Raw genomic sequence first — 23,645 nt, 5'->3', positions numbered from 1 at the left:
AAAAGAACTATTGGCCATTAAGGACGCTCTACAGACCTGGAGACACCACCTCTTGGGCGCAAAACACCAGACTGTGGTGTTCTCCGATCATAAGAATCTCCAGGACCTTGCTTCTCTGAAATGTACAAACAGCCGACAGGTACGTTGGCATCTCTTCTTTGCCGCGTTCGACTTCGTGGTCAAACATAGACCTGGTGTCGGGCATGGGAAAGCAGATGCTCTGTCTCGTTCCCCTGGGGGGGAGGTTCTCCCATCCTTCCCTGAAACCTTGTTGAGTGAGACTCATGTAGTTTGTGTCTGCACACCGTCGCCTTCTTTACAGTCCACCATACGACAGTGGGTCTCCCGTTATCCACAATCACTAACAGAATGGGATCCGGTTATGCAGGATGGGCTGCCCTTTGTACACAGGAAACTCTTTCTTCCCACAAGCGAAACCAGGAACCTGGCGTTAGACTGGTCTCATGATGCTGCCATTAATGGTCACCCCGGGCAGCATCGCACTCTAGACCTACTCAAACACTGGTGTTGGTGGCCGACTATGAAACGCGACGTACAGAACTACATCAATACCTGCTCAGTCTGTGCCCAGGGCAAGTCACGCAGGGGCCGTCCTCTGGGTCTTCTTCTCCCTTTCCCTGTTCCTCCGCGACCCTGGCACACGGTCTCAATGGACCTGATTACCGATCTGCCACGTACACAGGGTTTCGATACTATTTGGGTCGTTGTCGACTCCTATACCAAACTGGCCCGTTTCTTACCATGCAAGGGGGTACCCTCAGCCCCAGTCTTGGCCAAGCATTTATTTAGGTCTGTGTTCTGTCTCTTTGGCCTGCCCCATGTGTTGCTGTCCGATCGAGGCACGCAGTTCACCTCCCGTTTCTGGCGGGTCCTCGCCTCTCTGTTGGGTATCAATGCTCATTATTCCTCTGCTTAGCATCCAGAGAGCGACGGGCAAACCGAGAGGGTCAATCAGACATTGGAGCAGTACCTACGCTGCCTAACGTTACAGTACCAGGACACTTGGCTCAACCTGTTGCATCTCACCGAGTTCGCTTATAATAACACACTTCACTCTGCTACTGGGTTCTCGCCTTTCTTCGCCCTCTATGGCCAACACCCCCGTACTCTCCCCATTCTGGACTTCTCCTCTTCTGGTACCCCCGCCGCTTCGGCCTGTGCTCGGGATTTGGTCTCGGTCCATGCCCAAACATTGGTCCACCTGCGCGAAGCCCAGACCTCCATGAAAACCGCTGCTGACAGGAGGAGGGCGGATGCGCCTGCTTACAAAGTGGGGGACCGGGTTTGGCTCTACCCGCCATTTGCACATCCCTGGCTTTCGCAAACTTCTCCCTCGCTTTGTGGGTCCATATGAGGTGGTCAAGGTCCTGAACCCAGTGGCAATGCGCCTGGCGGTCCCTCCCGCCTGGTGGATCCACCCAGTGTTTCATGTCTCCCTGCTTAAGCCATGCCCTGGCCCTACCCGGTTGGCTGCCCCTCCTGCCCCGGTCTCTGTCTCATCCCCCGATGCGTTTGAGGTGCGGGCTATTCTGGGTTCCCGTATGTACAGAGGCGGGTTGCAATATCTAGTGGACTGGCTGGGTTACGGCCCTGAGGACCGCTCCTGGGTTGCCTCCCAGGATGTACACGCTCCTCGCCTGGTGGCCCGATTCCACCGTGAGCATCCATCCAGCCCACGCGGTCGTGGGCCTTTGAGGGGGGGCTCTGTCACGCCCCCACACACACCCCATCTCCCACTTCCCCCCTCACACCTGTCTCTCCCACCAGGCGCTTCTCGCCGTCGTGTTCTCCATTCACATCAGCTGGGGAAGCACGGCAGGCGGGATACCATGTTGGGCGGACCCGTCTATTTCCGCACTTTTCCGCGTTGGCAGTTGCCATGGCGCCTCCTGCACAGCCGGCGACGCCAGTATACCAGGAAGTACCGGCAGCACCAATCGCTGGCCGCGTTGCGCTCCACGTAACACGTGCGAGCGGTCACGTGATGCGTCACGTGACACCGCTCGCCGCTTCAAAAGAAGCCGGCAAACACAACACTTTGCTTCACAGCTACTTCTCCGGAGGACTGCCAGGCGTTACCTATTGCTTCCTGTTTCTCTCCTTACCTCGACCTTGGAACGTTTCACTTGGACCTGCTCTCGGATTACCCTTGGACTTTGGCATGCTCTCTGATCTCCCGGACACCTGACACCTGTTTGTACTCTGGACTTGCCTTTGGATTACCCTTCTGTTTCTGCAAACCTCGAATTGCTTCAAGTTTTGCCACGGATCAAGTTCTTGCTCCACCAGGTGTTTTCAGGAGTGCCAAGTACATCATCTCAGCCTGCTGTGGGATCCCCTGCTGTCTGTATAGGTCTCTTACCTATGCTCCACCCCTTTAGGTAAGCTAGTGTCACTGTATCTTGTTTGCTCCATCTGCCAATTGCCTTTTGGGTGTTTCCTTGATTATAACCCTTTGCCTTACAGCACTCAGTGGTCCTTGCGGCGGTCCCGGTACCAGGCTGACGACGACACTCCACACCTGTGGCCTCAAGGATTGCTAGGGCAGTGTTTACATTCTGCTCGAGCGGTACTTGGGGACAGAGGCATTACTTAACTGCACGACCATCAAGTCGGACCCATCGAGTTAGAACAATTCCACTAGTGGCACTAGAGGGAGTGGATGAACAAATGAGGTTAAATGTGCAGAAGTACTGGGAACCAAGGGGAGTAGCGATGGTGGGAGATGTAATAAAGGAGGGTTTGCACAGGGATTTTGAGGAACTGTCGGAAGCCATAGGGGTACATCGAGGGCAACATATCACATATTCCCGCATTCAAAGGTGTCTTAGACGCAGATGGCCGGATGAAGAAACGCCCCTGCAACTAGATGAGACGATAGAAATATTCTGTGATGTGTCTGAAGGGGGATACAAAGTCTCGCGAATATATTATTTGCTGATGTCCAAAGTGGGAAAGGAGTTAGGGCAGACTAGGCTAAACTGGGTGGCAGACTTACAGGAACCCATCCCAGATGCACTGTGGATTAGAGCAATGGTGTACCACAAAAAGGTGTCTAGGAATGCACAACTTCAACATATTCAATTGTATGTGACACAAAGGGCATATTTAACCCTGAAGAGAATAGCAAAATTCAGCCAGGCAGCAATACAATCATGCCCAAAGTGTAGGGAAATTAATGCAGACCTGTTTCATATGTTTTGGGCCTGACCGGAGATAGGTAGATTTTGGGAAAAAGTAGCCCAAGCATTAGCGAAGGTGGACATCACCCTGGATATCGGATCCCGCAGGCATGTCTGCTAGGAGGTTTTACAAGTCCCAAACGGGCTAAACACGTGAGCAAGCTGAAAGATCTGGGATATATACTGGTGAAACGACGGCTAGCAAGGGTACGGAAGGCACAGACCAGGCCAAGGGTACAAGTATGGTGGAGGGACCTGATCAATGGGCGAGTGCAGAAACAGTGGCTTGGCAAAAGGCAGCAAGTCGGGACACAGACGAAGGTGGAGGGGGGATAGACGGTTGGAGGCAGCTGATTGCGGACTTAGCTGCTTCAACACAAAATGTTATAGACCCGGTACATACCCCGGTACAGGAAGGTGTGGATATCAGGAATGAGGATGAAGGAGAGAAGTAGAAGGATTAGGAACTATCAGGTGCACTGTAGGCCAGGGTAATAGAGGAGGGGTTCATGGGAGGGGGAGGGAAATAGACAGATAGGAATGTAATGCAATGTGATGCATAGACCCATGCAATGTCTGTAAGTTGCAGTGTTTATAAGTTGAAAAAACAATAAAAATTGTTTTTTAAAAAAGAAACAATCTCCACCCCACAGCGTGGGAATCAGCGGCTATTGAGCTAATTCACCCAGGATGTCAGTATAAAATTGAGGATCGTCCACATTAGGGTGGTAACCATTCAGCAGTAGTATTTCCCTTCCAGCGAGCGTCCCGTATACCAGAACATATCTACCCAAAAGGTCTACCTTTGTGTGTGTGCACTTGAACAGGAGAGATTTATGTACTAGGGTCATGACACCCCTGGACTGTGAGGTATATGTAGTATAAAACCGATTCCCCCCAGTTCCGGGCAAACCCCTCGCAGACCAATGAAAGAGCATGGATCTCCTGCAGATATATAATCTGGACTTTGTGTCTTTCAAGATCCAGCTGTATCTTTCGTCGCTTAGTAGGATTCCCCATTCCACGCACAATCCAGCTAATACAGGTTATGTCCCCATCTAGGTATGTAGCTATCAGTATTGTCCCCCATAGTACATAAGTCCAAACGTTCCGTTGCCCTTAAGGTTTCCACTGTGTCCATCATTTTCCTATCAGTGAGTGTAGTGTGTGCCATGTGTTTTTTAAGAACACCAACAATCCCCACCCGCCCCCCACCCACATCCTTCTTAAAACTGGGGTGATGATACCCTCCAAGAAACAATCCCAACTGGTAACACAACTTTGCATGGAAAGGCTAGTGCGCTGGTCCACCCGGGCCTGCACAGGACATAGTTCAGAAAGCAAAAAGGATAAGTGTTTACATACTCCTTATATTGTCGCCCCCATCAGGGGCAGAGCGTCTACTTGCAACTGCGGGTTTCATGATCAAACCATGATCGATTGCAACCTCCCAGTGGATAACATAGCAATAGTGACAGGCATAACACTTTTCACATCAAATGAACCACAGGGAGCACAAGGATGTAGAGGTAGAGTGTTCCCTCTGTAAAAAACAACAATCGGGAAATTGGTTCAAGACTAAAATTGGGCAGTTTTGCAGGATAAAGCATTGCACATTTCAGGTTTTTATCTCGTAGTCATTTCTTAACTGCTGCCAAGGATTTCCTCTCCTACTACACGGCCATTGAGAAGTCTGGATATATGTGTATTCTGCTAGATCCCAACATCAGATCCCCCTGTTCACCAACTGCTCGAAGGATCGCATCTCAACCCCAGTAATTAAGGATGCGAGCAATGATGGGCCGTGAAGGCACCCCAGGCATAGGCCTGGGGGCCAGCGATCTATGCGTGCGTTCAACTGCAAACTGCGGTGACAGCTTCGGGTTACCCAGGAGTGGGAGTAAGGTTGTCTCTATCCATTGTTTCAGGGATGTTTCGTTGCTGCTTTCTAGGACCCCAATGACACAGATATTATTATGTCGGGTGCTGGATTCCAAGTCATCGTTCTTCTTTTCCTTGTAAGGAAGTAGGAAAGAGTTATGTGCACCTTTGGCGCCAACTGTCCTGATGCCCATGGAGTGTCATGAGGGGGGACAGATTGGTTCCTCTGCTCAGTTTGAGGTCCAAGTTAGTGAATTTGGCACATGAAGGACACTTAGGAAGGTTTTTGACCAAGAAAAGGTTGCAGGATTCATACTGGTGGCCGGGGATGAATGAAGTTGAGGTGGCGGTAAAAGATTGCGTGGCATGCGCTGTAAGTGATAAGAGCAAGGCACTCAAACCCCAGCCTGTGTACCCCATGGAGATCCCCGAGGATGACCTTCCGGGTCTGAGTCATCTGTGTCCCCTTGGTCTCCCTGATACGGATCATCTAAGGTATAGTCAATGGGAACAACTACGCACCCACTTAGTCGGCGCAATACCAACAGGAGGATTCCTTTTGAAGTGTGATGAGTTTCGAGTGACGGGACCTCCCGTGCTTTGCACCGGGACCATGGATCCCTTCTTCTGGGGGACTAGCAATGGTTCCTCCTGGAAGATGGAGGTGTGCTTGTGAGTTTGTGGTTGTTTTACAGCGACGTCTCCCACCTCGATCTGGGACACCCGTGGCCCCCTACGTTGATCCGCTTACTCCTTCATGCATTCTTTGCCGGCTTTATCTTTTTCCCTCATGTCCTTGTCGAGGTCCATTGTCTGATCACCCTGCTTGGCCTGTGGGTTTCTCATTTGAATGTTTCTTCCGAACATCACTTCAGCAGGGGTTCTCCTGGTGGTACTGTCGGGAGTGTCCCTGTAGTCTCTCATCAATTGATTCAGTACCTGTTCATAGGGCTGCCTTGTGAGCTTGGCTATTTTGAGCGCCCTCTTCAAGTTGGCCATGAATCGCTCTATCATCCCATTTGCCTGAGGCCACAATGGAAATACCTTTCTATGATGCAATCCCAGGTAGTTCGCAAATTGTGTGAACTGATGCCCGTTGAATGGGGGCCCATTGTCTGTCTTGAGCACTCTTGAGATACCATATGCAGAGAATATGCGGTTGAGTGCTGGGATAACATGATGAGCGGTTGTCGAGGATATGAGTTGGGCCCCCTGATATCGGGAGTATTCGTCCATTACCACTAGCACGTACTTCCCTCCTTCGATGGGCCCAAAGAAATCAGCGACTACTGCTTCCCATATTCCTTGGGGGAGCTCTGACATTTTTAAGGGTTCCGGGTGTCGGTTAGGCGTGATGAGGATGCACGTGGGGCATGACTTCAGGTCTTCTTCCACCATCGAGTCCATGCTGGGAAACCAGACCTTCTGGCGAAGCATGCGCTTGGTTGACACCTTCCCTCTGTGATTTTCAAGGGCGAGCTCGATGACTTTCGCCCGCAAGGATGGCAGAATCACCAGCTTGCAGTCCTTTAAGAGCAGGTGCTCATCGGATAGTGCCAGTTCATCTTTCACCTGCACCAGTCATTCCACCTCGATGTGCACCGGGTCCCCGGCCACTCTTACCCCTTTTCTGGTCCTTCTCCACATGCCTGATTCGAGACCCTTGCAAACGATTTGGCAGGCCGGGTCATTTTCTGTCTCTCGAGCTAACATTTCGATGTCTATCCCTTCTGAGGTGGGTTCTGGCGTGCACTCCTCCCGGGGCCTTCTGGACAGAAATTCTGCTGGGTTTTTTCCTTTCCCTGGCTGATGCACGTTCTCGAAGGCATAATCTTGCAGCCGTAGCCCCCATCGGGCTATTCGAGGTGGCATCTTCGCCTGGGGATTCCCATACAGGAATAGTAAAGCCTGATGATCCGTGATGACTCTAAATGGTTTGCCGTATAGGAAAAGGTGGAAGTGCTTGCACCCTACAGCGAGGCCCTCCTTCTCTGCCTGGGACTATGCCGGTTCGGTGGCAGAGAGATTCAGGCTGGCTTATGCGACGACATGCGATCTCGAGGGTTCTCTCGGGTCCACTTGAACCAGTATGGCCCCCAGTCCCACGGGGCTGGCATCTACTGTTAGTTCAGTTTGGCGGCTGGGATCATAATATGACATATTTTCTGCCTTGGCAACCCTTTCCCTGATGATTTCAAATGCCTTTTGGCACTCATCAGTCCAGTGGAAGGTGACGTCTTGTCTTTTTAGAAGTCTTAGTGGCTCGCTCACTGTTGCAAAGTCCCTGATGTAGCGCGTACAGTAGCTGGCAAGCCCCAAGAAAGAGCACAGCTCTGAGACATTACTCGGGGGTGCGGTGTCGTTCAACGCAGCCACTTTGTCAGGATCTGGTGTCATGCCCGACTCCGAAAATATATGTCAGAAGAATCTCAGCATGCTCTTTCGGAATTCGCACTTGTCCCAATTTAGCGTGATATTTGCTGCCTCCAATAATTTGCACTCTTTCATGAGTGCCTCATCATGCTTGTTGACGTCCGTGCCGAAGACCAGGATATATATTGAGGCAGTTTGGTATGTGCTTGATGACATTGTCGCACCTCGGCTTGAAAGATTTCTGCAGTCGAGGACACACCGAAACTTAGCCTCTTATAGTGGAAGAGGCCCAGATGCGTGACAAATGTGGTGATGTTCCTGCTTTCAGGGCTCAATACGAGTTGATGATAGCCTTTCTGCAGGTCTAGTTTAGAGAACACTTTGGCCCCATTCAAGAGATGGATCATGTCTGTGATGCGTGGGGTCAAGTGTCTCTCCCTCTGTATGGCTTGGTTGGGGCGCCTCATGTCCACGCTCAGCCGAATTGCTTCTGATCCTTTCTTGGTAACAGGCACTATTGGGGACACCCAAGTGGTAGGGCCGGTGGCCGGCTAGATGATGTCCTGCTCGAGTAGTTTATGTAGCTCGTCCTCCACCTTTTTTTGTATGTTGATGGGGATCCCTGAGTAGTGTTGGGCTACGTGGCGTATGGATTAATCTATATGCAGTTTTATGTGTCTATTCTTTAGTTTTCCAATGCCCCATAATATGCGTGGATAGAGGTGTTGATCATTTCAGCTGGATCAATGTATTTGTGGACCATGATGTTGTATAGAATGTGGATGAGTCCCATGTCGGCCGCTGCTTTGAAGCTCAGAACACACCCACTGTCGGTTTCAGTCGCCAGGACGTGAATGGGTACCTTTCTCTCATGTCCCTTGTATCGACAAGTGCCATCAAACTGTCCTAGGCACTTAAGGGGTGTCTTGGCATCATAAGCATCATAAGCGTATATGTCCACTGTTGCGGGGCTTAGTTTTGGCTTGATGAGCAGCTCCTTAAAGACAGTTTTGCTGATGACGTTTACCGTGGCTCCTGTGTCGATGAGGAATTCTGTGGGTTGCTCATTTAATTTGATGATCAGGGTCGGACTGCGCGCTGTGGCGGTGGGATTTCCCAAGGCATATACATTTTCTTTTGGTCGCTTCCCGATGAGCTGGGGTCTGAGTCAGATGGTGATTGTTCCACTAGATAGCGTACATGGTGCCTTGGCCTTCACTCGGGCCTCGTGCGCATGATATATCTCCTTCTATCTCGCCTCTCCCTTCTTTCTAGCTGGAGTCTGTGAATGCTTTCTCCAGGTGCAGGATTGTTGAAGCTCTCTACTTGTGAGTCTATGGCCCTCTCGGCTCGGGCTAGCGCAAGTATTTCATCCAGAGTGTGTTGCTTCTGCAGCAGTTTCCTTCTAAATGTCTGATACTCACATCCTGCTATGATTTGAGATCTTTGTACCTTGGTGTTGGAGTAGTTGGCTAAATCACAATGTTTCATCTTTGTGCGCAACCGCATGACATAGGCGTCCATGGTCTCACCTTTAATTTGCTTGGTGCAATGGAAGAGATGCCTTTCGTAGTCCACGTTGGTGTGGCAAGTGAAATATGCAGCTAGCGCGTCTTTCAGGTCTTGGATGGAGTCGATGGAAGCAGGGGGCATCTCATTGATGATGTTGTGTGTGGCAGAGCCCATTGCTAGCTTCAGAAGGCATATTTGGCGAGCGTCCTCCATGGGCCCTGTGGCCCCCATGTATAGGTCAAAGTCTCTGATCCATTTGGCCCATCAGGGACCCATGTTGCTTGTGTCGGTAACGTCGAATGCGCCTGGCATCTGGGCCACCAGTGTGTCTGGGAGCCTGTAGGGGACCTGATCTGTCATCTGTGAGCCTTGTACTGGTTGTCCTTGATTCTGAACCTGCACCCCTTGATTATCGTCCTGACCGGACATCTTGTTCTCACTGGTTTCCTTCTTGACTTATTTGTGAGGATGGAGGGTGTTGCTTAACGCTTCTCCCTATGTCACCAACCCTGAGAGATGGCCGCCGTTCCTTGGCACAAACACCATCAGTTGTAGCGCTTCCTGTTCTTGGGAGCATCAATCATGGTATGCAGTGTGTCACTGAGTGCACCCCCATACTCCTAGGAGACAGGGATGGCCGCCTCTGGTAGGCACGAGCACCATCCGTTGGAATAATCAAAGTTTGTGAGGCCTCCTGCCCTGGGGCACCTCTGTTGTGTTGGGCATGGTCTCTGCCCGGCAAAAGTGTTTCAGGCTCTTCCCCTTGAGTTTGGGGGTCCAGCTGCCTTGCTGGATAACCTCCGACAACAGAATGCACTGCCGCGGCCCGAGAGTAGGACATCTTTGTGGCGTTGCGCACCGCTGCAGCCCGGGCTGACTCCCCGCCCCTTCAGGACGGGCACAGCGTTTCCGCTCGGTGCTCCAGTGCCTCCGCACGAGCGGACCCGCCGCACTTCTCTGACCTTGGTGTCGGGTCGTTGTGCCTCCCGGCACCCGCCTCCGGTGACGTCCCTACACCCTCTGCACCTCACACGAGGCCGCCCATCTCATCGCCAGTGTCAGGGCGTGACTAGGCTGTGTGTGTGCGAATGGCGCACCTACAAATAAAGCACGGAAACAGAGCAGTATGATACACGTCTAACTTTATTGAACTACAACGAACTCTGCCTTGCCCCTCCTCCCTCCACCTGTCACTTCCTGTTCCCCTTTGTGGAGACATCGCGAGGCAAGACAAGGAGAACCTGATCCACCTGCATCTTCCCATGAGTGCTCCCGCAACCCTGCCTTGCTCCAAGATCAAGGCAGACCACAGAGAGAGAAAAGAAAACCCAGCAAGTTTGCAGACTTTGTCATGGAACGACCGTCCATCCTTTTCCCATCAAAGGAGGTGTGTGGAGACATTGCGAGATCGCGGGAGCGCAATCTCACGAGCTCTCACGGCTCACATGACCGCGAGGACCCGCGCTCGCCCAGAGAACGTTGGCAAAGCGCCAGAGAGCAGTCTACCTCGAGCGCTGCTCTTTATGATGAGAATCCTAAACTGCAAGCTACAAGGGGCTATGGACCTTGGCTTCCAGGAGCGTAACTCCAATGCCACAGGAGGCCTCATGGGTGCCCTGGAAGCCTCCTGAGGGCCACCAAGAGCACACTCTGCCTCTAGTGAAGTTAACTGGGAGGCACCTGACTGCAACTGTGAGTACTGTTTCTGCCCATGCATGGACAGCCAGTTAAAGGCCCCTTTTTGTAACTCTGCAATAAATACAGTTAGAAGCACTCCAAGCATCCTGTCATCATACTTGCCAACATTCTGTGACCAAAAAGATGTAGGATTTTTCAAATTTCAAAAATAATTCACATAACAATGACATCACAGGAAAATACAAAACATTCCTTGTTGGCACCATTGAAGCATTTGAAAATACACAGCCCATCAAACAGCACAACATGCAAAAATGTTCAAATGTTAAAAATGTATAATTCTGAATGGTTAGTTAAAACCAAATTCAATGACCTAACTTCACAGAAGCTGGTAGGCAACGTTTGCCACTGTTATGTAGCAGCAGACTGTGCAGTACATATTTATTCCTGGAGTGCAGGTTCAACACTGAATGACATGGAGACTGATACCTCCCTCAGTCTGATGGGCGGATGCGGTGTGATGGTGTTACGCTCTGCCACTTGCCTTCACTGGTTGTTCACCTAAGGGTTGTCCGGGCAAGAGTGCAGGACAGAGTCACGTAGCTGTCAGGTCAGTGGATTGGTCTGAGCCCAATCAAAGTAATCACCCACCAGCCCACTGCACAGACGGTCACCAGACATTTAGTCGAAAAAAAATGGTCGACAGGACATTTGGTCGAAAGACAAATGGTCGAATTTTTTTTTTTATTTTCACTTTTTTTTTTTTTTATTGGGGGGTCCCCCCATCCCCATTTTTTTTCTAAAAAACCTTTTTTCCCTAAACTAAAACCTAAAATATATATATATAAATAAAAAAAAAAATTCGACCATTTGGTTTTCGACCAAATTCCGTCGACGAAATGTCTTTCGACGAAATGTCCGGACACTGCACAGACTAATTCATGTGTTGCATGCTTTGCCCTACAGCCTGCCTTAGAGTCACATACATTACCTGCCACTGTAAAAAGCAGTAGGTTATGTCACCCAAATCTGTAGGTGGCAGAACTGCTTAAAAAGCAGTAGCCTACTCAGTACTGCCTAAATCCGTAGGGTTAGCAAGTATGTGTCATCCTTTAAGGCCACTACACCCTTCCTTTTCAGTTACTGCTTGGGGGTGACAGCTGGGGTTTGTCGTCCAATAAACATCAGAATGCTTTGAGGCTAGAATGATTTTAGGCAGGAGAAAGAGAAAAATAGCAACATTTTTCACTGAATAATCGGGGGTCAACCGCCTAAATCTGGAGGGTTGGCATGTATGCTTTGAATTCTGGGACTTGTGGTCGTGCATTTATAATGGTGAAATCCAGAATGACAAGTCCCAAAATGCAAGATTAAAACCAGGACTGGCCTTCTGCCGAAAGAGATGGATAATGTTGACTTGTATGCAAGAATAACTGAGGGTCAGTGTGCAGCTCTGCTTTCGGACTGTTGCACTTAGCGCCTGTGCCTGTGGGTATGCCCTTGGGCTCTCATTTGTTTCCGCTTTGCGATTCCGAGAGGTTTATATGGAGCGGATTGATGTTTTAGTCCTTCTGCTATGTCCATTACTCTATTTGGCAGCCAGATTCCCTGACGGGTGGCGCGATGACGTCACCCCTGCGGATAGGAGTAGGTTTGGGAGGAGGAGGAGCCGCCATCTTGGAGACTTGTGTGCTGTGGCTGCGAGCAGCGGGTTGCTCGGAGGGGACTGCAGGGGCAGGTGAGAGTCGAGGCGTAAGAGACATCTATGGTGTGGACATTGGTGGTAGATAGAGAAAGTGGTTTCATGCCTTTGAGGATGCTGCTAGATTCAAGTACCCCATGTGGCGGTGCTTCTGACACCCGGCACTGGAGACTGCTGACAGCCCTTCTCCTCCCATGCAATGAGAGGGCGGAGGGTGGATTGGGGATGTGCTGTACCATTTGACAGTTCTGCTGCCTTATCGTGGGTGGTGGTTCTCACAGTCCACGTCCTTCGACTGGAAAGGCGCCCTAGGATTTTCTTTTGGGGGCTGCTGGAGGTGTTAAGTGCCCGTGGCGGATGCATGCACCCTGTCTTATTCTCTAGTACGTGGTGGGGTTGGGTCGCGTATGCTCTCAAGTGATGAACACTGATAGCTAGGTTTATCTTTTCTGGAGCGGCTGGTGGTGCTACCCTACACACCCCGAAGGATTCTGACAGGCTGGACCATCTTGAAGAGGGGTGGAAGTATGTAGAGTACTCTAGCAATCCGCTGATGGGTAATAGTAGTGACATGCCCTCTAGCCACGCGAAGAGGTGGATGGGTGAGGCACGGAGGTCCTCAAAGGAACCCCGAGCTCAGATCCTCCAGAGGGCGGGGCAGTGAGTGGGATGAAGGGTGCTGTCAGTACCGCGCCTGTTGGGAGTAGGGATGGATAGATGGAGTTTCAGTGGATGGTATGGTCTGATCGCTTCCTGTAGCTAAACATCTGAAGCGGTAGGGGCTTTGAGGAAATACAGCTGTGCAGGCGGACAGATCAATTCCATTTGGGGGTGGCGGGCAAGCCGGTCAAGTGGCATAGCTAGTAGAGCGCTCGCTTTGACATCCGTGCAGAGCCTGCTAACGCAGGTTCAAATCCCGGCGGGGCCAAAGCCTTTCATCCTTCGAGGTCGATGAGCACCACACACCGTGGGTAATAATAAGCAGTGCTCAGATACCCGAGGGTTCGTAGCGCTATATAAATGCCAAATTATAAATGGCTGCAGTCTCCATTGATGGGTGTTGACGTGGTTCTTGGAGGGCAGTGGTACAGCGATGCTAGAGGGAACCAGGACACGCGGGGGTTTGGGCAATAAAGGGACATGACTGAGCTTTTGCAGGATTCTGATACAGCGGCTGGCCGTGGGCGGGGTGGTGCAGATATAGGTTGTTGTCCAATTAACGCGTTTTTGTACTGTTATGATAGCTTATCAACCCGTGGTCGTTTCAGAACGCCTAGGTTTCCATGTTGTGTGCATTGACTTTTTTTTTTTTTTTAAACTGTGTGATCGGCACTTATATATCCGTGGGTTCCCTGGTAGCAGGAGGTGTTGGTTGCCCTAGATGATGATGCATTCCCCATGCCATCAAACTCCGAAAGGACGAATTTTACATAATTACAATTTCCTGCTCCTCTTGAATGTACTTTTTTGCAAGTGGTGGGAACATCTTGGTATAATTCTAACTTGTGTATGTGGATTCCCTCACATAGGCTTCTTACACAAAAGCCATACAGGTGTACCGAGTGGTTACGAGCATCTCTTAATCGGTATGCAGCTATGAAGTTCCTTCCTTTTACATTTTAGAGCTTATCCCAAAAATGTATCCCATCCTCCCTCTGAAACACTGACAACGTTGGTTTTCATTATGGTCTATGTACCAGAAAGAAACTTGACGAATGTCAACCATTCATTTCCCTACAAGACCCGGCAAGAAAGTAAGAAAAAGGAGCTAAACATTTGTCAGTACAAGACACCATCCTTTGGGCAGCTTATGGGACAACTGTAGAATCTACAAAATTGAATAAATCCCTCAAGTATGAAATGTTGAGCCATAAATGTTTAAATGAAATTGAATGATGGTAGATCAACCTCCGTTAAATGTGTGGGGGTAATCTGCACACATTTTCTTATGCTCACCACACACCACACAACATACACATAGACCTGTGTACTGTGGGTCGACACAGACTACAGGCGCTGCCTCCCCATAGTCCCCTTGTCGTATTTGCTTGGAATATGACAACCAAGAGTACATCAAGGCATCTCTGAAAGGGGATGGCAAATACTTCCTCCTGCCATAGCCAGCCTAATAAACTAACAGAGGCTCCATGGATCCGCCCTTTCCTTTATTAGTTGCTGTTGGCAGCCTCGCATACTAATCAGTTAATTCAAACAGGACCACAGGAGGCCTGGTCGCGGCACTAACAAAGCACAGGAAATCCTCAACAACCTTCGATATGCACTATGTGAACATGAAGCCAGCTTTTGCCTCTCAGTATCAATAGGCAGTGACTTATCATGTCTGGGACTATGTATTTACAGTTGTCATCCCTGCAGGGGGACCCCATTCAGAAGGTATGAGTATGTGGTTTGGCGGCCACCAAAAGTCTGGTCTTGTCGCAGTTTCAAGGGAGACCTGGCGCTTTAAACATGAACCACTAAGAGCTCCATTTACTAGAGAGACCATTTGATCCACAACATACCGGAAGATGGGTGGGACTTAGTATTACATGTTTTCACCCCTTTGATTTTTCTGTTGCAAAGCACTCTGCTTATGACCTACAGGAGATTGTTGTTGGTGGGGTCCCATGATTGGTGTAGGCTAAGCCCATCTTAATAAACCAATCACTGTGGCCCATTTGGCTTTAAAAGAGGGCTGAGCCCTTCTTTTAGGGAGATCTGAAGACTTTGCATGGAGTACCAACAATCACTCATTTGGACCCTGGCTGAAGGTCAGTCAGACTTACAGCTTCCGCCAGTGAAGGAAGGCCAGGATTTCCATAGAGGGAAGCAAGATGCCTCCCCTAAACATCTCTCAGGAAACCGAGGGAGATACTGAATCCAGAGGACCCTCCAGAAATAGTACCCAGCCAGCACACAGCATGCCCTGCTAGGCTCTGCAAGCAAGCTTCTCTAGGCGGGAAGTGCCAGAGAGTCTCTGAACCAAACCAAGAACAAGGCTGTTGCCTGCAACACTCTCCTCAGCTTTGGGCCGCCCGCCTTAAAGGACGACACAAGCCCAGTGAAGAAGCTAGGAGGAGTGCATCGACAAGCATCAACCAGCGTTCGCCTTAAAGGACATTCTCGAGCCATTCAAGCCCCTCAAACTGCAACCGACTGCACCACTGACTGTTGTTACGCTGCAGTCGCTAATGTCTGAGATGCCTCGACCAGTGCTTCAGACCTACCAACCGGCACTGAGACAACAATTCCTGCGGCTGTCCGCCCAACCTCGCTAGCCGAACTACCTGCAGCTGTCTCCCGTCTTGAACTCTGTCGCAGGAGCTGCAAAGCGCCCTGAAACTGACTCGACCCTGTAGAGCATCAAGACCTTCTACAAGCACAGGATACATTGTGTTTCTGTCCCCCTGGTCCTTCTCCGAAGGCCCCTAGTGACTTTTTATGACCCATGGTTCCCTTTGTGCTGAAACCAATTATCCTTGAACTATTGTGATTAATTACTTTACCAGCTACCCTCCTGTCAGTATCCAGAGTGCATCCCCTTTCCTTCTTGAAATGCCTGTCCTCTGCGTTCCTTTACAGGGTTGGTTGTGTTTTATAATGTGCTAGAACTGTCTGCTGTGCTAATAATAAAGTAGATCTTTTTATACAACCTTGACTGGACAGTTCCTTTTATCATTGGGAATATTTGTATTTTCGCTGTCTTGCAACTAACCAGCGATCCACGACCTTGCAGAGATGAGACTGCCATTCCCCACATTACCAAAATTGGACAAGGTTTATAATTTGATTGTGTTTCTAATCTGTTTGGATCCCTTCTAGTGTATTAGAGGTGTGGGTCTGATTGATGGTTCAAAAACCGATATTCATTTCTATACTGCTGGTGATTTTTCACAAGGTGATCTTGGTTTATATGGTGCTTACTGAACTAGTGGGACAAGGTTCCCAAATGCTGACCTGTCCTCTGTGCATGCACCTCTGCAAAATTTGGTTGTGGATGTTTTAGCAATCCGATTGGCCCTAGCCAGCAGTCATCAGTGAGGCATCATGGGTGCCGTAGTCCAAATCATCTGGTGAGCTGAAGGTTGCCCTTTCTTTTCTTATAAACCCTCTTATTTACCTCCAACCCCATTTAGGACATTTTCACCCCTTAACGTGAGGGCATTTACCAGGATTACCACCGCCTCAGAATTCATCAGATGCAATTAGAAATGTGTAGCAAGAATGAACTGGCAGTGGTGCTTCACTACACTGTTTGCAGAAGTGAGGCTTTCGAGCATTGCCTTTAGCTGAATTTTGAGTGTAGCCCCTGGTATTGCATTTAGTCATATCTCTCAACATAGCCACTGTATTGAATCTGGGTGCACTTTTGAGCATAGCCACTGGGCTTTAACCCAGCTGTATATTTCTGAGTATAGACACCACATTGAATAGGGTACTGCTGCTCCCTGAATCTTGCCTCTGTGTTGAAGGCGTACTACACTCTAAAGTTTGTCACTTTACTGACCATCCCCCGCTCCTCTTCTGCATACCTCCCAAGTACCACACACGCTCTAAAGGGCCAGCCACACTGTACACAAACCACACATCCACCCCAACAAACAACCAGACACTGGGCTTTACCCCTCCGGGCACAACAAGCCAGTGCACACAATCGAAGCAGACACATGCACAGACACCAGTTTCCCCTGTTTCTGCAAGCATCAACAGAAAAGCACAACCTCTATCCTATCCCTCACTAACCTACCCTGCTCCCTTTCTTGCAGAGCCACGTGAGTGCCTGGAGACCATGCAAATGGTGCGCGGTGTAAGTCAACATAACCTTTTGCCAAGGGTCTTTTGCAAGGATTTTATGAAATTGTACAATAACATTAACTGATTAAAATTAACTGAATGCAACAAAAAGCGAGCAAACAACTACCAAACCGAGGAGAAAATCAATTGATAGTCCATGGTCTGAGAAATGTCCACGGAAACGGTAAAGGTGAACAGCATAGTGAAAATTGCAAGGCTAAATCGGGCCAAACTCAAACAAACAGCATTGGAGGGAAGCCAATTAAAAAAAAAAAAGCAATTTAAAAAAACCCGTTGTACAGCTGTCTGCACTTTAGTGGTGCATTGGGTTCTCTATGCCAGCTTGGTCTTCTCACTTTCTTGTCTGCTACACAGCAGTATCTCAAGTTCAGCTCTTTCTCCTCCATGCTTTCTTGCATGTGTCTCATCCTATACCCCTTTCAGTTCTGTTACGGATTTTGTTCCTGTGCTCAGGAGGGGAAGCACACATATTTTGAGTCAATGTTGGCAATCTTTATTTAAGACCATTAGCCTCCTCTCTGAGCACGATTAAGCAAAGCATGATCTTGATGGAATTTGTGACCTCTCCCATGTTGGTTCTTGCTTTTTGACCATGTAGGGAATTCCAAGTGAGGTTGGCAGGCTTATAACCTATAAACAGGTTTAAGATGCTTCAATATTGTTTCATAAAATAACCGTATAATGTGGTGCCCCAGATGTATAGAGAAACTCGTAACTGGAAATGGTATTGTATTTTCCCCGACTCTTGCAGCATTTGCCAACATAGTGCTTTTCCTTTCGTCCTGGTGCACAGCAAATTACAGCGCTGGACGTTTCACTTCGGTCATGTGACTATTGCCCGTCAAATGCTACAGAAAGGAAATCGCGTGCTCCTGAAGTTAGCCGGAACTGCGTTGCATACATACCCGTATGCATTAATGTTAGTGTAGGTTTATGTAGGCCAATCTAACGTTTTAAATGGGTATTTCAGATTGCAGATGCATTTAACTAGCATGTCTTTATAGTGATTTCAACAAAAAGTTATGTTAACCGATGTACCTTCTCTGATGATGCTCTATGGCTTATTACAGTTAAATATTTAGTTTCAAAACAATATTGCTATTGCTTTATTTTTCTAAATTTTTGCTGGTTATATGAGCCACATTGCCGTTTTCCACTTCTGTTTTCCACCAGTAAATTGCCTGGAACGCCGCGGCAGACCCAAATACGTACCATATTTGAACTACAAATTATTGGCTTTATTTGAATAGACTGTAGTCGTTTGTAAGCGATAATGATGTGTTTACTTCCATGCGGCTCTATGATTTTTGCATCAGAATATGGCAGCTCCTTCCTCTAGCAGGGGGAGTCCCGGGGTTTCATTAGTTAACTGTTGCGCTGTTAGCTGCCTCCGCTCCCCGAGGAGGGAGATAAGCAGTGAGTCAGTGCTTGCCTGCTTGAATGATAACACATTGCCGCCTGCTCATCTGGAGCCCCTCCTTGCCAGATCCTCCTACAATTTTAGCTGGAACTCGACGCCTGCCAACGGGCAGAGTACGAACTCTCTCTGCCAGGTTAATGTGTCCAGGAGTGCCTGCCTCTCTTCGCTGTTGGACTGGTTTACAGGGTTCGGTTCATCCAATCTTCATTGCGCAGCTAAAACCAGCACCTGGGTGTCGAGCATAAGCCAGAGCTACCGCGGGGAACCTGGTGCGAATAAACAAGGCACTGCAAATCTAACTTCCACAGGAGAGGCACATTGGGCATTCTTTATGATCAGTTATGTTTAACGGTCTCCTAATTCTCAAATACTCAAAGCTAATGTGACACATGCATGTTTTTAAGGTATCAAAAAGTAGCTGCTGGTTTCAAGCTAACCATGCTCTCCTAGGCTAGAAACAGGATCTAAATAGCTCTCAGCAATTTCGAGCCCTGGACTATGGGGAATACTGCACGTTTTCCAATCCTTTTTTTTCTCTTTTTTCAAGGCTGATGGTGCTGGTGGCTTGCCAGTCACATGTCCGAGGCACGTTTATCACTACTCTCCCGAAGGCTTTTCAGAAGCATTTGCCTCTTATCCCCCCATTGGCCACAGACTTGTCAAGTCTGTCCCATGTTAGTGCGCAGTGCAAATATCCTTCAACATTATCACCACCGGAGTGGTCCTATGGCGGCTCTAGCCCAGTGGTTCCGTTGGCTGGGCCTGGGGTGTTTGCGGCCGATAGTAGTCGTGTACTGTTGTGAGTCTGAGTGTATTGTTTTATTGTTGCCGTGTAGTGAAGTTTGTGCAGTTTGTTGTGCAGTAGGTTTGTGGTTGTGTTTCTTTTAGAGTTTAAGAGGTGTATGCAGAAGGGGAAATTGTTAGTGGATTGGCTAGTTGTCTTTCTGTCTTGAAGTGAGGTTCTGGGCTAGACTTGGATAACTGAAAAACCACTGCACCACACTAATATTTACAATCTTGGGGCGCACCTTCAGATCCTGGCCCTCCAGATGGTGAGAACATCTCACCAATCCCATGGAATGGTGTCTGCCACTTCCTGGGTTTGGAGGGCAGTCCCAACACCCCAATGGAGAAAGCCGGGGCTGCGTGTCCCACCCAATTCTGTATACAAGATGGCCCCATCCCCCAGTAAAATGCTTGGGAGTAGCGTCAGACCAGAATCCCATTCAGTACTGCAGCATTGGAACTCACTGGGTTGTCAACCATCGTACTCCTCTAATATTGACTCAGCAATTGCGACAAATCACAACCTCTGGATGCAGGAATTGCGAAGGTATCACAAACTATGCATGCAGGAATTGAAACATATCACAAACTTTTTTTATTTTTTTAATTTCTTTTTTATTCTTGGTTTAACTGAACATTGTAGATTTCTACAAGATTTGGATTGCTTTTAAGTGTCTGAAGTTTGGTTTGATCCTTAAGGTTTTGTTGTTTGAAGTATTTTTTCTGAAGTTTATTCTTGTTCCTGTGAGTGTGTCGAGTTGAAGACTGTCAAAGAATTGAACTACTGCGATGACTCCTTTGTCATTTTTCCACTCATCAGGTGGTCCCACCAGTATTGTTCATCTAGTATCCGGGTGTCTTTGAATAGGTGGCCGATGTGAATTTCTCTGTTATTTGTTGTTCCTTTGCCTGTTAGGAGTAGGTGTCTTGGGGTTTCCACCGTTTCTTCAGACTTGCAGAAGCGACAGTTTTTAAGTGATTTACCTCAGATGGCCAGTATTTCATTCGTTTTCATGAGGTTTAAACGGATTCTTAAGAAAGTAGTTTGCGTTCTTTTGTCTGGGAATTTTTTCAAGTAGTCGATGCTTTTGTTGATTTTTTTTTTGTGTGCGTTCGGAGGGAGGTGCAGGGTAAATTTGTTTTTCGCTGCACCTTCTAAGGTGTTTATCCAGTACCAGGTTTTAGTCTCGCTTTTGTTTTAAGGTTTTCTTCTAGTTTTTTTCTGAACTTCTATTTCTGTGAGGAGGTTGTAGTTTTTTTTGGCACAGGCTATTAGCATCTTGTTTTTTTTCCTTCTCCATTTCTTCTCTGGATCAGTTAGGTTTTGAACTTGGAGATTTTGATTTTCCAGAACAGCATCAGGCCGTTTAGTGCGACTTTTGCTTTCAGCGATACCAGCGTGAGTTCTCTTCTTAGAGCCACGATTGAGGTTGATTGCGGTAGGTTTAGTGTCTTTTTCCAGTGCAAACCTTCCAGTTTGGTCCAAATCGCGTCTGGTAACTTGGGCATCGATGGTCGGATTGCTTTCAACTTATAGAAGTGGATTGTAGCGTCAAGCTGCTGTATTTTCTGTCTACTTTCTTGGTTTGTGCTGTCGTCGTTTTTGTTTTTTCCCACAGTGTTTCTTGCATTTGGGTTTCTTGTCTACTGCAGTTGAAGTTCACTCCTAAATATGTAAAGGAGGGAACTTTAAGCTCTCCTGCAGTTTGTGGTGTTTTTCCAGGATTAGCACTTTCGTTTTTTGAGTGTTGCTTTCTAGATAATTTTCCTTGTGTATGCCAGTAGCCCATCTAGTCTACATTGTAAACCTATTGCCGTTTGATCGAGCAATATTATGCCGTCAGCATACAGTAGGCGACTAATTTTCTCCTTTCCTAGTTGTGGGGGGAAAATCCTTAGATTTTGCTTGTGTTGTCTTATGTCTCCCGTATAGGCGTTATACAGTGCTGGTGCAAGTGGACAGCCCTGCTTTACTCTTGCCGTGCTGATTTCTTTAGAGAGCTGGCCCGTGCCGCTGAGTCGCACTCGCATGGTGGTTTCTGAATATAGGCTTTTGATTGGGGCCAGGATGGTGTTGGGACAATTCCATGTTGTTAGTTTGTGCTAGAGTGTGTTTCTGTTTACTCTGCCAAAAGCTTGACTTGGGTTCACAAACGTTAGGAATATTCTCGGGCCTTCATTACACTCAGAGCAAAGATGTTTGCCAGTGTCCCTGAGTTTTTGACGAACCCTGACTGAAAGGGATCTCGACATTCCGAGGCTGTTGCCCACAGTTGAAAGCTGTCTAGGAGAAAGTATCCGACTAGCTTACCCAGCACATCTAGGAGTGCTATCGGTCTATAATTCTCACGGTTCCTTTTGTCACTTTTCTTGTAGATAGGGACTACATTGGCTGTTGTCCATGAAGGTGGTTAACTTTTTGATCTGATGCATGTGTCGAAGATGTCTAGTATCAGTGGGATCCAGGTCTCTGTTCTTTTTTAGATCTTGATTCGTGATTCCTCCGGGCCCGGCACGCGTGACGGTTTCAATTTTTAGATTATTTATTTATTTTTTTATTTATTTATTTTCCTCGATGGAGTCTTAGTGCCACGATGTAGTTGTCAGCAACTGTTTGTACTGGGTCTCTGTATCTGGCTTGCGAAATAACTTGGAGAAATGATCGATCCATTTTTGTTCTCCTACGTTATTCAGCAGCGTGTCTTGTGTGCGGTGGTTTGAAATCGATCAGAGACCAGAAATCTTTTGTTCTTTTACCACTCAGACTTAACATTTTTTTTGCGTCCTCTTGGTAGAGCGTGTATCTTTCAACCAGGATTTAAAAAAAACTTTGGCCATGGTTGCTGCAGTTATGTTGTTTTTAGTCGGTCTTTTCTTCGCATTTCAGATCGCGTGTTGCATGGTCTTTCTTGTCTTCTCCAATTTATCATTTCTAAGGTGTGCGTGGTTTTTAGGTTGCATGTTCTTTTTTTGCTCGCATGTATGGATGCAGTAGTGGTCTGTAGTCAACCTTACCCAAAGGCAGGTTAGATGTTAACTCTCCTTTTAATCTGTGATAGTTTGCGGCGATGTTTTCTATTGCTGGGGTGGTCAGTTTCAAGCTTCTGCCTTGTGGGTCGATTCTAATTGTTGGTTCATGAAATGCGGGGCTGGTGTTGATGGTATCTCCCAACTAGTTTGCAATAAGTTGTGGTCGCTTTTAGCGGTTCGTCGGACCGCTAGGTTTTTGATTAGAGCCAGTAAGGATCTTGAAACATAGATATGGTCTATGTTTGCTTTCATCATCTTTTTCCCAGGTAGAGATTTCCTGGTTCTCTTTTGATCTTGTGGTTTGGAGGTTGTGGAGGTCTTGTGAGAGTAGAAGGCGGTCTAACTTGGTTCCCCTCTGGGCGGCCACTTTACTCTTGGTCTCTATTCTGGTCTCGTTGTTGAGAGCACCTACGTTGGTTGTGTTCATGTCGCCGCATATTACCGTTAGACCAATGCGGTTGTTGGTTTCAGCTTCGTCAGTGGTGCTTTTTAGTTCTTTTAGGTAGCATTTGTCCGGTTGTGCTTTTGAATTCCAATAAGTCGTTATTAACAATAGGAGGTTGTTGGTCCTTTCCCTCTCTGTTATGTACGGTTGGTTTCCCGAGATTGTTACTGCTAAGAAGAATGTCTTTCCTTTCGACTGTTTACAGTTTATATCCATGGGAATTCCAACGTACGATAATGCCGTCCCTTCTCTTTTGCTACCCTCTCTTCACTCAACCTCCTTGACAGCGTTCCATTGTACACTCTTACCCTCTGGTGGTATGGTGAGAAAAGATGGAGAATAAAGGGGCTTCCAGGCACATGCGGGTGCATGGCAGAGGGGAGCAAGGATGCTGACTCGGGAGTTCTCCTCCACTTTAAAGGGACCTCCCATTATCACAGTTGCATCCTGTCACCACACTTCACTGGGCCATTAGCCACACCTCCCAAGGGCCCTAGACCACACCTCTTAAGGCAGTCACCCACAACCACCGGGAGCCTCACCCTTTAGCTGCCAGCTTTCACACACAGCTTCTAGTGCACCAATCAAAGCTCGGAGGGGCCCTCAGCCACATCTCACCAGGTATACTGCAGAGTTCCCAGGGGCCTATTCCCATAGCTACTAGGGCCCACAGCTCAGGGCTCACACCTCTGCTATAGGCCCTACATCTGAAGTTACCGGTGACCCACACTCGCAGAACCCTGTAGCATAGCAAACACCTATGGCTTCCAGGGGTACACAACCGCTGTGTCACTTACCGTCTTTATTGGTGGTGATGTTGACAGACTCGGAGTGGGGGGC

The 23,645-nt window shown here is 48.2% G+C and overlaps 1 protein-coding gene across 1 annotated transcript in view; it reads left to right on the top strand.

The window, feature by feature from the left end:
* The first annotated feature begins 12,225 nt into the window (after window positions 1-12,225).
* The window catches only part of AP2M1 (adaptor related protein complex 2 subunit mu 1), a 329,969-nt gene continuing 318,549 nt past the window's right edge, over window positions 12,226-23,645 (top strand). Inside the window, exon 1 of the mRNA XM_069618827.1 lies at window positions 12,226-12,345. The gene's annotated coding sequence lies outside the window, so the exon portion shown is untranslated. The remainder of the gene's footprint in view (window positions 12,346-23,645) is intronic.

The sequence above is a fragment of the Ambystoma mexicanum genome, chromosome 10, assembly GCF_040938575.1.
Source record: "Ambystoma mexicanum isolate Mex_15411 chromosome 10, UKY_AmexF1_1, whole genome shotgun sequence".
In the NCBI taxonomy this organism is placed as follows: domain Eukaryota; kingdom Metazoa; phylum Chordata; class Amphibia; order Caudata; family Ambystomatidae; genus Ambystoma; species Ambystoma mexicanum.
This window is presented reverse-complemented; position numbering and strand designations above follow the sequence as displayed.